This window comes from Alligator mississippiensis, chromosome 7 (assembly GCF_030867095.1).
Source record: "Alligator mississippiensis isolate rAllMis1 chromosome 7, rAllMis1, whole genome shotgun sequence".
In the NCBI taxonomy this organism is placed as follows: domain Eukaryota; kingdom Metazoa; phylum Chordata; order Crocodylia; family Alligatoridae; genus Alligator; species Alligator mississippiensis.
In genome coordinates this window covers 88,864,757-88,877,400 of record NC_081830.1, presented here as the reverse complement: position 1 = coordinate 88,877,400, position 12,644 = coordinate 88,864,757, and the positions used below count along the sequence as shown (strand labels likewise).

Sequence of the window (12,644 nt, the reverse complement as noted above, 5' to 3'; positions counted from 1 at the left end):
TTGGCACCAGACGGTCGCATCCCTGGGGCAGGGCATGCATCTCCCTCCACGTTTACATGGGCATAGCTTAGCAAGTACCATCCCAGCAAGGGCTGAGGAGGGCAGCGGAGCCGGGGAAGGCCCTGAACAGGGAAACATCTTCCTGCCATGCCAGTGCTGGGAAGGACGTGCAGTTTTCACCCAGTCCCTTTGTGTCTCACCCCCTGCAACATCCCTCGCCGGACGTGGGGTGGGCAGGAAGGCAGAACAAAAGGCAGGAACAGGTGTGAAGATAGGAGAGAAAAGCTCCCCACCGAGCGCTTCGTGCACAGCTCGCCCCCAAGGAGGAGACGACGGTCCCCTGGGACGGCTCCCGGTTGCATCTCGTGCTCTCCTGAAACGCGCTCGGGCCCTGCTGTGAAGAGAGAAGGGGGAGGACCTGAACAGCACAATCGTGCAGCACCGTGAGCTTCGGTTTGCTTTGCAAAGCCCTGGAGCCGAGCAAGAGGCTAATGCTTCTCTGACTCCAGCCCTGATTGCATCTATGACTCCCGGCCAGCAAAGCACTCAGACACATACCGTCCTCCCTCTGAAGTCACAGGGACTCCAGCACCTGCTCCAGTGCTTTGCTGACTGGGGGCCAAGAGCCTCCATCCCAGCCCCTTTGCTGGTTCAAAGCATTCGTACTGCACCGACTATGCCGGCGCCCCCGCCACAGCCCCCCGGCCGGCAAACGACAGCTCGCTGCGTGCGTTTCCTGCACGCTGAAAGGTCGCTGACATTTATAACTGGTTTTTTAAAATATTTATTTGGTTCCTGAGACAAAGCAGCTGGATGGCTTCTCTCTGTTGATGGGTTTTTGTTTTCTTGGCTCAAAAGCAGGCCGTTTGGATCAAGAGCCCCGGCGTTGACATTCTTCAATTGGAAATTCGTGACGTTGGCTTCTCTCTCCCAAGGCCGGATGGCAGCTCTTTGTATAATCCCCGTGACAAACCCTGGGCCCTAAGGATGAGGTTTATGACTCAGGCTCCTGGTCTCGTGTCTCGCTGGAGCCTCTTTCCCTTTTCCAGCTGTTCCCCTGTCTTCTGGCTCGTGGTGGCAGAGACCTCCCACGGGGCCGTCCGCGAGGCATGGGGACCTGCTGGGTGTCCGGCTGCATCGCCCGGCTCGGTAATAACCGCTTTGGAGGGAGACCGTGGGAACGGGGCATTTCTAGTGCCGTCCGTCTGCTGCCATCCCTCCCTGGCCTCCACCTTTCCTTAGGGATGTCGGAGGAGACACCCCGACAGTCCTGTTGACTAGCTCCCGTCCTGCGGTAGCAAAAGCATTTTGAGCTGTGTTGCAGCCAGGTTTAACCCCTCTAAGGCATGCCCTGTGAATACCGCAGGGTGGAAGAGTCTCAATCACAAAGTCAAAGCCTCCAGGTGACAGCAGCACGGCTGTTACCAACCAGACCTGTAAAATGGGCGCAAGAAAAAAGAACAGGTTTGCTCGATTAGCCCTCCTGTCCATGAAACGGAGCTGCCCGGTGCTCCCCAGGGGTTTTGTACCTGCTTCTTTGCAGGCAGAAGCCCAGATGCACCACCCAAGACTGGCTCCCCGGCTCCTTCTCAGGGAGGCTGCAAATCAACCGAGGATGGGGAATGAGAGCAACAACCCCCTCTTTTTAAACAGCGCTGATAAACACACCTGGGCTGCAGGGCCTATGAAGCAGCTGGGCAGACGACCCTCTGGACCGGACCCGCTACAGTCGCCACCGAGCAGCTGGGCCGAGGGTCCCCGTACGGCTGTGACCCCAGTGCAGCAGGGAACCACCGGTGGGGAGAGGGAAAAATAGCTCCTGTGCATGGTCATTGCTCAGCCCAGCAAAGAGAAATGGGGGTCTGTGTCCTGACAGCTGCTTTCCCCCAAGAACCAGGCCACAAACCAGCCACGAGACACCATAACCGACCCTTATTTCCGAGCAGGCAGGGTGCGAAGTGTGAACCCCCCCGGCCAGGCTACCTCCGGGGCAGGGGTGCCAGCAGGGTGATGGACAGCGGCAGGGCGCCGTGCCCCGGGGCCAGCCCCGCTCCCTGGAAGACACCTTGTTCCCATTCCCCTGCAGACACGACACCTGGCCCGGCTCCAGCGCTCGCCGGCGGGGATGGGAGGGAGGCGCAGCATTCCCGAGAGCAGCTGCCTGGCAAATGTCAGCGCTGGCCGGGGCTATTTTGGACGCTTTATTTTTAAGGAGGATGTTTGGGGAGGAGGGGCGCCAAGGAGGAGTCGCACGCGCTGTCAGCACCTTCCAGCATAGCGTGCCGGAGGTGATATGTCTCAAGGACGGCGTGCCTGCCTCCCCACGCTCTGGGCGGTCAGCTCGACCTCTGGGATCATGCAAGCTAAGCAGAGCTGGGCCGAGGCTGTGGCGGGAGCTGAGACGCCAAGGAGAAAGCCCAGCTGCTCCTGCGACGGGAAGTGGGGAGCAGGAGGGCTGTCGGGGGGAGGCAAAGGGGGCTCTCCGCCATGCGAGCCAGCCGTGCCCCTGCCTGGGGAGCAGAAGTGGGAGCCAAACTCTGCCAGCTCCCAAAGCCGCTCTCGCCCTCTCCGCACGGCTGGCATCGCGTGCCGGTCAAGCCCCGAGTGCATCCCCGACACAAGACCTCCTTGCTTACCCTCTCGGCAAAGGAGATGGGGGCTATAAAGCCCTAGCCCCACAACCCTGTAAGCCCAGGGCTTTTCTCATGACAGTTGTCAAGAAACACCTAAATGCATCACGCCGGCTTCCACAGCCAAACCTGCAAGGGAGATGGATATGTCCGAGTATTGCTGTGGTTATCTCCCCCCCGCCCCACTCCTGTGCTCCTTGATCATTGCGGTGCAGTTTGCAGTGGGCCCGGATGTTGGCTAGAGATGCAGACGGCTCCAGTGGTTTGCCTTGAGGGATCATCCTCTGAGAGGTAATCTGTGTGCTGCCAGGTTAATAAATCCTGCAGCCAGCAGCTAGACAAGCCTGCTCCTTTTGGGCTGCACTTTCTCCGGGGATTACTCTAGTGTTTCCCCTTTAAATAGCACTGCTTATCACTGTATAGAGTGTGTGTAAGTGCAGGATGGGCAGCTTGCTGGGCTTTCCCAGCCGGGACTTCTGCCTTTGGCAAATGCATCCAACCCTGACATGCTCTCTTGACCGCTTGTATCATGGCTGGGAGAGCAGCGCTCAGCTTGTCATGGTCAAGCTGTTTTATGGGCCCAGAGCAATAAGCACACAAAGCGTGCACGGGACCTGATGAGTTCCTAAACAGGGCTAAGCGGCCGTGCCATGCTTTCTGGGGGACGAAAGGCTGGAGCAAGCCAACCCAGCGTGTAGCTGCAAGGCGCTGCATCCCAGGGGGTGTCCCCAGGGCCAGGGGAGACACGGGTTAAAATGAATGAATGTGAGACCGCCCAGCAAAGCAGAGACCCCCTGACTGCAGGCACAGGACCTGAACAGAGCCGGCCGGCTGGTGCTGTCATGGGGAGATCTCCCTGTGCCGTGGGGCCTGGGGAGCAGAGAACAGCAGTGGTGCCCTTTGATCTCCAAAAAGAAGGCACTTCTGAGAGGGCTGCCTCCCCCCTTGCTGCAACTTTGCAAGCACCCCCTCCTGTCTCGGAGGCAGTGAGGACATCCCCACCCCCAATTTACATGTGGGGACCCCATGAGAAAGCCCGGCCCCAGGACACATGGAAAACCCAAGTTGCTGCGCCTGTCGGCCGTCTCCCAGGCAGAGCCGTTGCCCCAGGCCGCCCAGCCTCCGGTCCGTGCCCTTTGAACGTCAGTCGGCAGGAAAATAAATGAACCGCTTTGAATCCTGGCCGGTGGTGGCGTTCCCCCGGGGACCGGAGCGCGTGTGTCTGGGAGCAGCCTCCTGGCCGGCGGCCACGCTCCGCGCTGTTTGTTTGTGGTGGTTTATCAGGGCCTGCGATAAAGCTTATGAAAATACCCGGCGTCTCCAGCAGGCCTGGGCCAGAGCAGGCTGGGCCGCTGCTTTCCCACGCTGATTAGGATCTGGGCATGCCTCTGCGCTTCACAGCCTGGAAAAACCCAGTGGCAGCAGCAGCCCCCCCTTCTCCTCCTGCCGTGGCAGGGCCAGGAGCAGCCGGAGGGCAGCCACGTGGTTCCTTGCTCGCCCACCTTGTGAGACCCACTGGTGGATGAGGGGAGGGGGAACACACCAGTGCAGTCCCAGTGCCCTCAGACTAGCTGGGCTGCCCTTGGCATAGGACTGGGAATGAGAGTCTCCCTTATCCAGGAGCCGATAACCCAGGGGTTGCTTCATCGGCAGCCAGCGTCGTCACATCTGGGCTGGAGAAGGGCCCGGGGCAAATCAGGCACTGAAGTTTCCCCTTTGGCATGTAGGTCCCTGCGGGTCTGGATACATGAGGTTTACAGCCACAGGACCCGGGCAGCTCTCCAGGGTCAGCACCTTGCAAAGACTGACTGACTGCTTTGGATTTATCCCCTTCCCATCCAGCCCCTGTATAACAGGGTTTCCTTCTTAGCCAGGTCTCCACCTCCAGTCTTCCCTTGGCTCTGGGCAATCCACCCGCTCCACTCGCCTGCCACGCCTTGATGAAAATAAAGTTCAGCTGTTACTTGAGCGGGAGACTACCTTTTGTATGCTGTGATGACTAGGGCCATAGGTGCATGCTCCGACCACCCCTGTATGTGCCCCAAGCCTTGCAGATGTTCCACTGTGTGTTACTTCTCCGGCCTAGTTCCAGAGCAAACTGGGCACACAGTTGTAGCTCTACCATACTACCCTGGAGGGGCACTATCATTCCACCCTCTCTCACCGGGGTCCCATTCATTCTGCCAGCTCTCACCTGGCTTCTTTCATGCTGCCCTCTCTTCTGAGCCACAGTCATACTGCCCGGCCTCTCTGGCTATGGGCTTGTCTCTCCACGCCTTGGTCAGCCCTGGCGCAGTCTGTTGGGCATCTCCTGTTGCCCTCACCTGAATGTTTGCTGACTCTACAACTGTTAACCTACTTTGCTCCTGGCATTCGCCTCTGCCCCTAAGCCATGAAGGGGATGGGCTGTCAAACATGCTCCGGGTTCAGGGAGCTGTCAGATGGGGGGAGAACAGCTGGAGTGCTAGGGGGAAAACAGCTGGCAGGATGCTGCCCTAGACAGGACCATCTTCTCTGCATGGTGGCAGGGGGTGGACTTGCCAGTAGCTTGCTGTGCAATTGTTTGGCCTGCACGGGCCTCTGAAGTTGCACATACTTGGGACAGAGCTCCTCCAGACATCAACCAGACAGCCCGCGTGCAAGGTGCTGTACAAACAGGAGCGAGACTCAGCACCCGCCTGGAAGAGCTGACAGAGTGATGAGTGCATGGGCACTGTGTCCAGGGGCAGGTGGCCATGGCGCAGGACTTTGCAGAGAGCCCATCAGCTTCGAATGCGGTGAGGAGATGGGCGTGCATTGGCTTCACCTAATTACCTAACTCCTAAATCATCCATCAGAGGGTGAAGAGTGTGGGTCTCTCCGCACTTCCATGCCAGACTCACTTGTATCTCAGCAAAGCAGACTCAGATGGTCAGCTCCGTCCGGGCATGTGCTGGCTCTGACCACAACGCATCTAGGTTGGGGCATGAAGGTGAAGGCCAAGTCATCCTGCTGGGAACCAGCCACTGGTGATCTGCTGCTCTGACACTTGGCAGGGGTTGGTATGAGGAGTCACAACCCGAAGGAGAGGAGGCTTTTCCTGAACTGGAGCAGGAGCCCAGCGTCCATCACTCTGGGAGCTAATGGGAGAGAGCTGTGGTCAGTAAACCCCTTGGTCCAGTGACTGCAGCACCCATGAGTCTTCTTGCCTCCCAGCCCCTGCTCCCAGGACTAGTTTCATGCTTTGCAGAACTGGGTCTTTGGGTGGAAAAGACAACCCATGTTGGGAGCCTGGGCTGACATCAGCTCCCCACAACCCCATCTGCAAATGCCCGAAGCATTGGGCAATAGGGTGAGGCCCCTTTCCTAGACCCCTGAGCCTCGGATGCTTTGCTGCAGGGCTTCCTATAGGAAGGGGGTGGGGTGCTCCCGCCCCACAGCCTGCAGGGGCTGAGAATGGCTCGGCGAAACAGGGAATGTGGTTTGGGGACAGGAAGTGGAGATCCCCCAGCCTGGGCGAGTGCCATGCGCCAGCTGTGCACTCACTGTTCAGCCTTTGGAGGGAAGGCAGCAGCACTGGGCTGTAGATCCCAGATGGGGCCAGGACCTCCCTGCAGCCCCAGGCAGCTCTGTTGGAGCGTGCAGGATGTCCCATCCCCAACATTTCCTGTGCACGAGCTCTCGGCGGCTGCAGGCTTGTGTGCTGGCTGGTGGTGAGGTGGTTTCCTGCTCAGCCCACAGTGGTTTTGGGCTCCAACTCGTGCTCTCTCTAGGGGATTCCATGCTGGGCCGTGCACCGACAAAGGGAGGAGGTTACATCGCTGAATGCTCAGGTGCCTAAATCCTTACTCAATGCCTTGCTCCAGCCCTCTGCACTCACTAGCCCTGCTAACCCCAATGGGACGTGGGATACTGAACGTGTGCATGCACTGACTGCGTGCAACCCAGAAACCCTGGGCCCTACAGATGTGCCCTGGGTCCAAGTCTGCCTCTGCTCTCCACTCCCTCCTCTCCATGTCAGGAAGTGCGGGGCCAATTGCACAGGTGTTTGCAATTCCCTGGAGGGAGTTTGCTATCAACCCATCGAGCAGCCGCCCACCCCGAGCCTATGACAGCGCCCACGGGGCTGGCGACAGCCCCCACAGAGCCGAGCCCGCGGTTGCCAGCCGCCGAGCTAATTGCCTTGCGGAGAACGCTCTTGGTTTTCTTTCGTGAACGGGCGAAATTTATGGGGCGCTGGCAACACATCAGAAGCCAGTCCAGTCATTTACAGTAAAATCAAAGAGGGCAGAACAATGACTATGAAGTGAGGTTAAAACACCTCGTTACAGGAACAGGCTGTTCAGCTGACATCAAAATAATGGGATTTATGTCCGGGCGGTTCCAGCCGAGCTGCTCATGGCGACATGTCCCTGTCTGTGGGCTCCGCGCGTCGCACCCGAGCGGCACCCTCTGCTTTTTCTTTGCAAGGGAGCATTTGGGCCTGATCCTGAGACCTGTCGTCATGGAGGGCCCGATTCTGTCCCTGCTGCAACGTGCTATCCCCTGTGTCCCTAGCAGCCAAAGCCTACCGAAAGCCACTGGGGCCCAAGAAGCTGCTCAAACATCCTTTGGGCCAGGGCAAACTTGTTTGGGGAGATCAGCGGGCCCCAACATAAGAGCACAGGCCAGCAAGAGTGAGTCCCAGCACCGTGCTGGGAGGGGTGGGACTGTTTGCAGTGCTGGGATTTACTCACACGAGTCAAGGCTTCTGGGTCGAGGTGTTAAGGCCACATCTCCATCCCTGCCCACAGTAGCCGGTGGTTGCTGGGTTTGTTCCTATGAGGATATGTAACCATGGCAGAATCAGGCCCCTCAGTGCTAGATATTTTTTGAGGCTGAAGCTGGTGTTTTCCACGTGGCCCGAGAAACACCTTGCAGGGCTGCGGCAGCTGCAGGACAGCAGGATGTGAACGGCATGTGGCCAGCGTGCACCCTACCTTCATTCATGGTGTCTGCTCACCTGCCCCTGAGCAACAGGCACTGTGACTGCATCCTCCTTCCCCTGCGCCCCAAATCCAACTCTCCAGGGACTGCTCCGGGCACCGCGGCCCAGGGCTGCCTGCTGCGGAGCTGACAGACCGGCTTCTTGCTCCAGGCCGGGCCAGCGGCTGCTCAGACCATGACTTCTCCCCACGGCCATCAACCTGTGCCAAGCGGGTTTCCATCCAGGCTGCTGCGACCTCTCCTGCACAGGCCCAAGTCATGCTGTCCTCCCAGGCACGCTGGGCACAGCCCTGGCCCACAGCCTGATGAGCTCCCCGGCCTCCCCGTCTCCACCTGGCTCTGACCCTGAGCTGTGCTCGCTTCCCAAACACGTGGTGAAGCCCTTCGTCTCCACAGTGCTGAGCCCACAATGAGGGCAGGCATCAATGCCTGTTTGGCCCTTGCATACTGCTGCCCCATCCAGGCCACACTCCTCACAGCGTCCAGGTCCCACGTTGCCCAGACTGCGCTCCCACGCCCAGTGCCCACCCGCCACCTGCTCCCACGTGCCCGCCTCCCCTCCACATCCATCCCAGCCCGGCGCTCCTCTCCATGCTCTGCACCAGCGGTTTGACCCTTTGGCATGACTGAAACATCTCGCCATGGAGCAAGACAGCTCTCCCCCCAGACACCCAAGTGCCCCTCAGTCACGGCCTTTTTGCTGACTGGCACGGAGACTTTGTGGCCACAGAGGCGGGTCGCTGCGCTCCTTGCACCTGAGCGAGCTAAACAGCCTGTGTGTGCCACACTCAGGTGTGGCAAACCTGCGCCTTGTCCCAGCTCCTCAAGCACGCCTGCTGAGCACGGCATCCCCAGCGCCCTGCCCGGCCCCTCGGAAAGGTGCTGCCAGCCCTCTCTTGGGGTGCTGCTACCCTTGACATCCCCATGACTTACCCGCTGTCATGAGACGGGAACGCGCAGCCCCCGGTCGGTGATGGACGATGCTGGAAGGGAATTAAGCCTGTGCCTGCGGGGCTCGCCGCCACGGGCTTCGAGCAGGGCACTGCTGGAGCTGCTGGTGGGGGCATGAGACCATCTCAGGTGCTGGGGGATGTTTCTGGGTAGGATACACACCCGCGTGGCTCAGAGCCAGCCTCCCTCGGTGGGTCACGGTGGGATTTCCTCCCGCACGCAGGGCAACGGGGCACCGTCAGCTCCCCAGGCCTTTGTACCTCCCTCTCCAGCACCGGCTGCACCAGCCCAGGCCGCTCCTCTCCATGGCTTCTGCAAGGTGCAATCACAGGGATGAAAAATAAAAAGACCCATTTAAAACCCCTAAGCCTCTGATGACCACAGTGGTGTCTTAACCCCTTTCCCGCTTCGTGCCTCTTGTGTTTCCCCCCAGGCGTGTCAAGTCGCAGCCTCCGTTCCTGGACCTGGCCTTTCTGCATCCTTACCCCGTCACCTCCCCTGCCTCCCTGCCCCAGCCCTGTCCCTTTTGGAAAGCAGCAGCTGTTTGGTTTTAACTCTGTTTATTTTCCAACATGCTTCAGTGCCGGGGCTCCCCTCCCTGCGGCACCGTCCGTGTTTCCCATTGCTTGTTTGGGCAGCGCTGGGCGAGGACCATCCCGGATCACCCACGAAAAGCTCCCTCCAGAACAGCCCCGCACCCCTGCTGAGCACCCTCTTCGGGGCTTGGCTGGCAAGAAAAACCATAAGGACCCCCCCTTTTTTTTGTCATTTTCTGTATTTTTTGTCCCAGGGGAAAACACGGGCACAACTGAGCTTCACACAAGCTGCAGAGGGGCCTGGCTGGGAGCCCCGAGCCAAACTCCCCACCTCCACTATCTCCTCGCTCATCCAGGTCCCGCAGCTGCCTGGGGCGTGCAGGCGGAGGCCGGCGGGATGCGCCCATGTCTGGGTCCAGGTGTTGCCAGGGGAAGCCGCTCTGCACCCGAAGGGAGGGACAGCGGCTGCCGGGAGCGGAGGAGAGAAAACATGCTCCTGGCACCGGACGAGCAGGGAGTGCATGTGTGGGAGTGGGTTACAGCAGGGCCTCCCAGCTCAGGGGCGCCGTGCCTGGGCCTTGAACCGAGGCTGTTGCTGGGCATCCAAAGCCAGCACCCCCACCATGCCCGAGCGCTGCACGGCTCCCTCCTCCATCCGGGAACCTTTGCTGGGGACACCGTGGCCCTGCCGCACGGGGATGCGGGGCCTCTCGTGACTGCAGCCGTCCCCGTCCCCGTCCCTGCAGGGTGGGGAGCACCTGGAAGCTCGTCAGGGAGACGCCCCAAATGCTTTCATCTTGTGGAGGAAGAGTGAGGGTGCGGGATGGATCCCAGCGAGTCGCCTGGGCTCATAAATCCCACCAGCTGTGGAAAGTCTGATGCCGCCCGCACCCCCAGACAGAAAATTAAAAGGCTCGTAAAGTCCTCAGCGTGGGGGCACTGGCAGGGGGTCAGCCCCGCTTCTCCAGACACCTCGTCAAGAGGCCTTCCAGGCCACGCGCTCATTAGGGAAATCAGCGGGGGCGGGGGACGGATCCCGGGCACAGAGCTGCTCCTGGCGTCGGAGGGGGGCTTGGTGATGGACAGACAAGGGGCCTGCCCTCCGCTCCACGGGTGCAACTCCAGAGTGACTTTTGATTCACACAGGCATAACTCCACTTCTCCGCTATAAGGAGCATAGACTATTTAGTTAGTCAATGAGCGCATCTACATGTTCATTAACGCACCTTAATTACTGTGCATTTAGTTTAGTACCTCTAATAAGAATTGGGCATTAACTAGAGTTACTGCGCAGTAGCACTGGCACGTGGTTTTTTAGTGACGCTTACTGAGCATTCGCCTAATAACACTGTGCAGTAGTCTTGCAGTTATTAATTGTGTTAACAGCCTACTGCGCATTTATTAATTGTGTTAAGAGCCTAACAACGCTGCGCAGCAGGCTATTAACATAATTAAGAGCTGCAAGACTACTGCACAGTGTTATTAGGCTAATGCGCAATAAGGGTCTCATGTAGACATGCCCTACAAGGTGCAAATCTCCCCTGCCCTCTACCTGGCTTCCGACTAACAAGGTGAGCTACCTCTGTCTCCACTTCTTCACCCATCCAGGGACTCCCCCACTTCAGCTCCCGCTGGGGATGGCGGGGCTTGCTCAGCTGGACGGGGCTGTTCAAGAGCGGCTCATCCTCTATTCTTGGGCTGCTCTCCCTGGCCCTCCCATGAGTGTCCTCAGCCACGGGACGGACACATGCCATGTTTGTGCCCTCACGCTCTTCCTCGCTTGGGGGCTGAAGGAGCCAGATCATGGCAGCCTCTCAGTATTCCCCCAGTTGCTTGGGCCCCGGACTGCCCTGGGCAGCTCCCTAGTGTAGACGACGCAGGCTGCAGCTGCGGGGACTGCAACGCAGATGCAACCCTAAGCAGATGAAACGCGGTCTCTCTGCTCAGCTTCACCTTTCCAAGCAGAAGGCTACTGCGGACCCGAGCTGCCCGGCAGCCTAGTTCAGATCTCTCCTAGAGCCCAGAAGCAAGAGAAATCCAGCCATTAGCCAGCCCTGTGTCTTTGGAGTGTGAGGGACGAGGGAGAGATAGGGAATGCCCCGTGGCGGGTGCAAGACCTGCAGGCAGCCCCCCACATGCACACAACTTGTGCCCTGACTTTGGAAGAAGGTGCTAGGAAAGGGAGCTCCCTTCCCCGCCCCCTGGATGCCCCAGCTCCCCCCGTTCCCCCAGGACTTTTCCTGCAGTACCATGAACAGGGACCCTTTGCACCCTGGTACAGGCCACCCCACTTCTCCGGCTGCCGCGGCTGGCAGAAAGCAGGGCAGGGCGGTGGGCAGGAGAAGGCGGCTGGGCAGGGCTGAGCCCGGAGGACTAGATGGATGCTGCACTTCTGCTAGCGAGGAGCGCCGCATGACTCATCCAGAGTTGGGTCAGGGTCTGACTCTGGGCTAAATAAAGAAAGGTAAATCATTTTATATCATTTACTTAATTGAGCTCCTCGCAGAGGGGCGCCTCCTTAATGGGATTACTGCACCAATTACCTCCTTGGGAAAGCGGAACAGCTTTTATGACGGGTTTTGGAAATTAAAGTGCCGGAGTGACATCCTTCAGGGCACCGGTCGCTCCAGGGAGTGGCAGGATTGCAGCGGAGCCGGGGCATGAAGGGGATGAGCCCCACACCAGTATCTGAGACTGCAGCAACCCCCCCAGGGTGGGCTGTCAGGGCCCCTGCTCAGGGCCGGGCACCCCAGTGCCTTGGAGCCAGTAGCACCCAACCTACCCCTTGTGAGCTCAAGGGGGGCAGGACCACGTGGAGGATGTGGCAGGCCCCTGTCCCCATGCCCGTGACAGCTGGATGGCCTGCTGGTATGCACCAGGCTCCTGCCTTGCAGAGGAGAGCTCCCGGAGCGGGATCGTTGCCCCCGGAGCACCAGGACAGCACAGACCACTGGTGCAATAACTGCAGCAAAGACAGCAGATGAGTCCCGTTGGCCTCAGTGGGTCCAAAGCTCCTGGCCGGTTGTACAGAGGTGCAGAGCCAGCGTAGCCCTGGCTGTCTCGGGGGCCACACATCTGCCCCCCACCCAAAGCAGAGCGTGGCCTGTGTGGACCAGGGCTCAGCTCCGGGGTGTAGGGGGGGAGCTGCTCGCTCCCACCATCCTTCACCCGGCTGAGCTTGGCACTGTAACCCCTTTGGCAAGGTCAAACCCCTGCAGCCACCCCCCCAAGACAGGGTTAGCCTGGGAATGGAAGGGGGTCTGCAGCATGGGAGTGGCATTCCCCTCACCGGGAGATGCTCTTCCAGACTGAGTCCTGCCAAGCCTGGAGCGTGTCTAAGCAGGCGGTGAAGGATGCCCCAGAGAGGCAGAGGAAGAGGCTGGGGGGGAGTGAGGAGCTGGGAAGCCAGCCAGGACAGGCCCTGCACCCGCAGGGGCTCCTGAAACACTCTCTGCCCCATCCCCACTCCCCAGCGACGGGAAGACCAGTGGAGAACAGGCCCTGAGTGCTTGCAACTGCTTGGGAGGCTCTCAGTGATGCAAAAACCAGACAGGGAAGGCAG

General features: G+C 59.6%; 1 long non-coding RNA gene across 2 annotated transcripts; it reads right to left on the bottom strand.

The window, feature by feature from the left end:
* Positions 1 to 768: 768 nt before the first annotated feature.
* LOC109282905 (hypothetical protein) lies at positions 769 to 8,100 on the bottom strand. 2 transcript variants are annotated; one of them, XR_009463562.1, is made up of 2 exons: positions 6,156 to 8,100; positions 769 to 5,749 (listed from the first exon to the last, which is right to left on the bottom strand). It is a non-coding gene; the product is annotated as a hypothetical protein (long non-coding RNA). The 2 variants fall into 2 exon arrangements; XR_009463561.1 differs by having other exon boundaries at positions 7,346 to 8,100.
* Between the last annotated feature and the right edge of the window lie 4,544 nt (positions 8,101 to 12,644).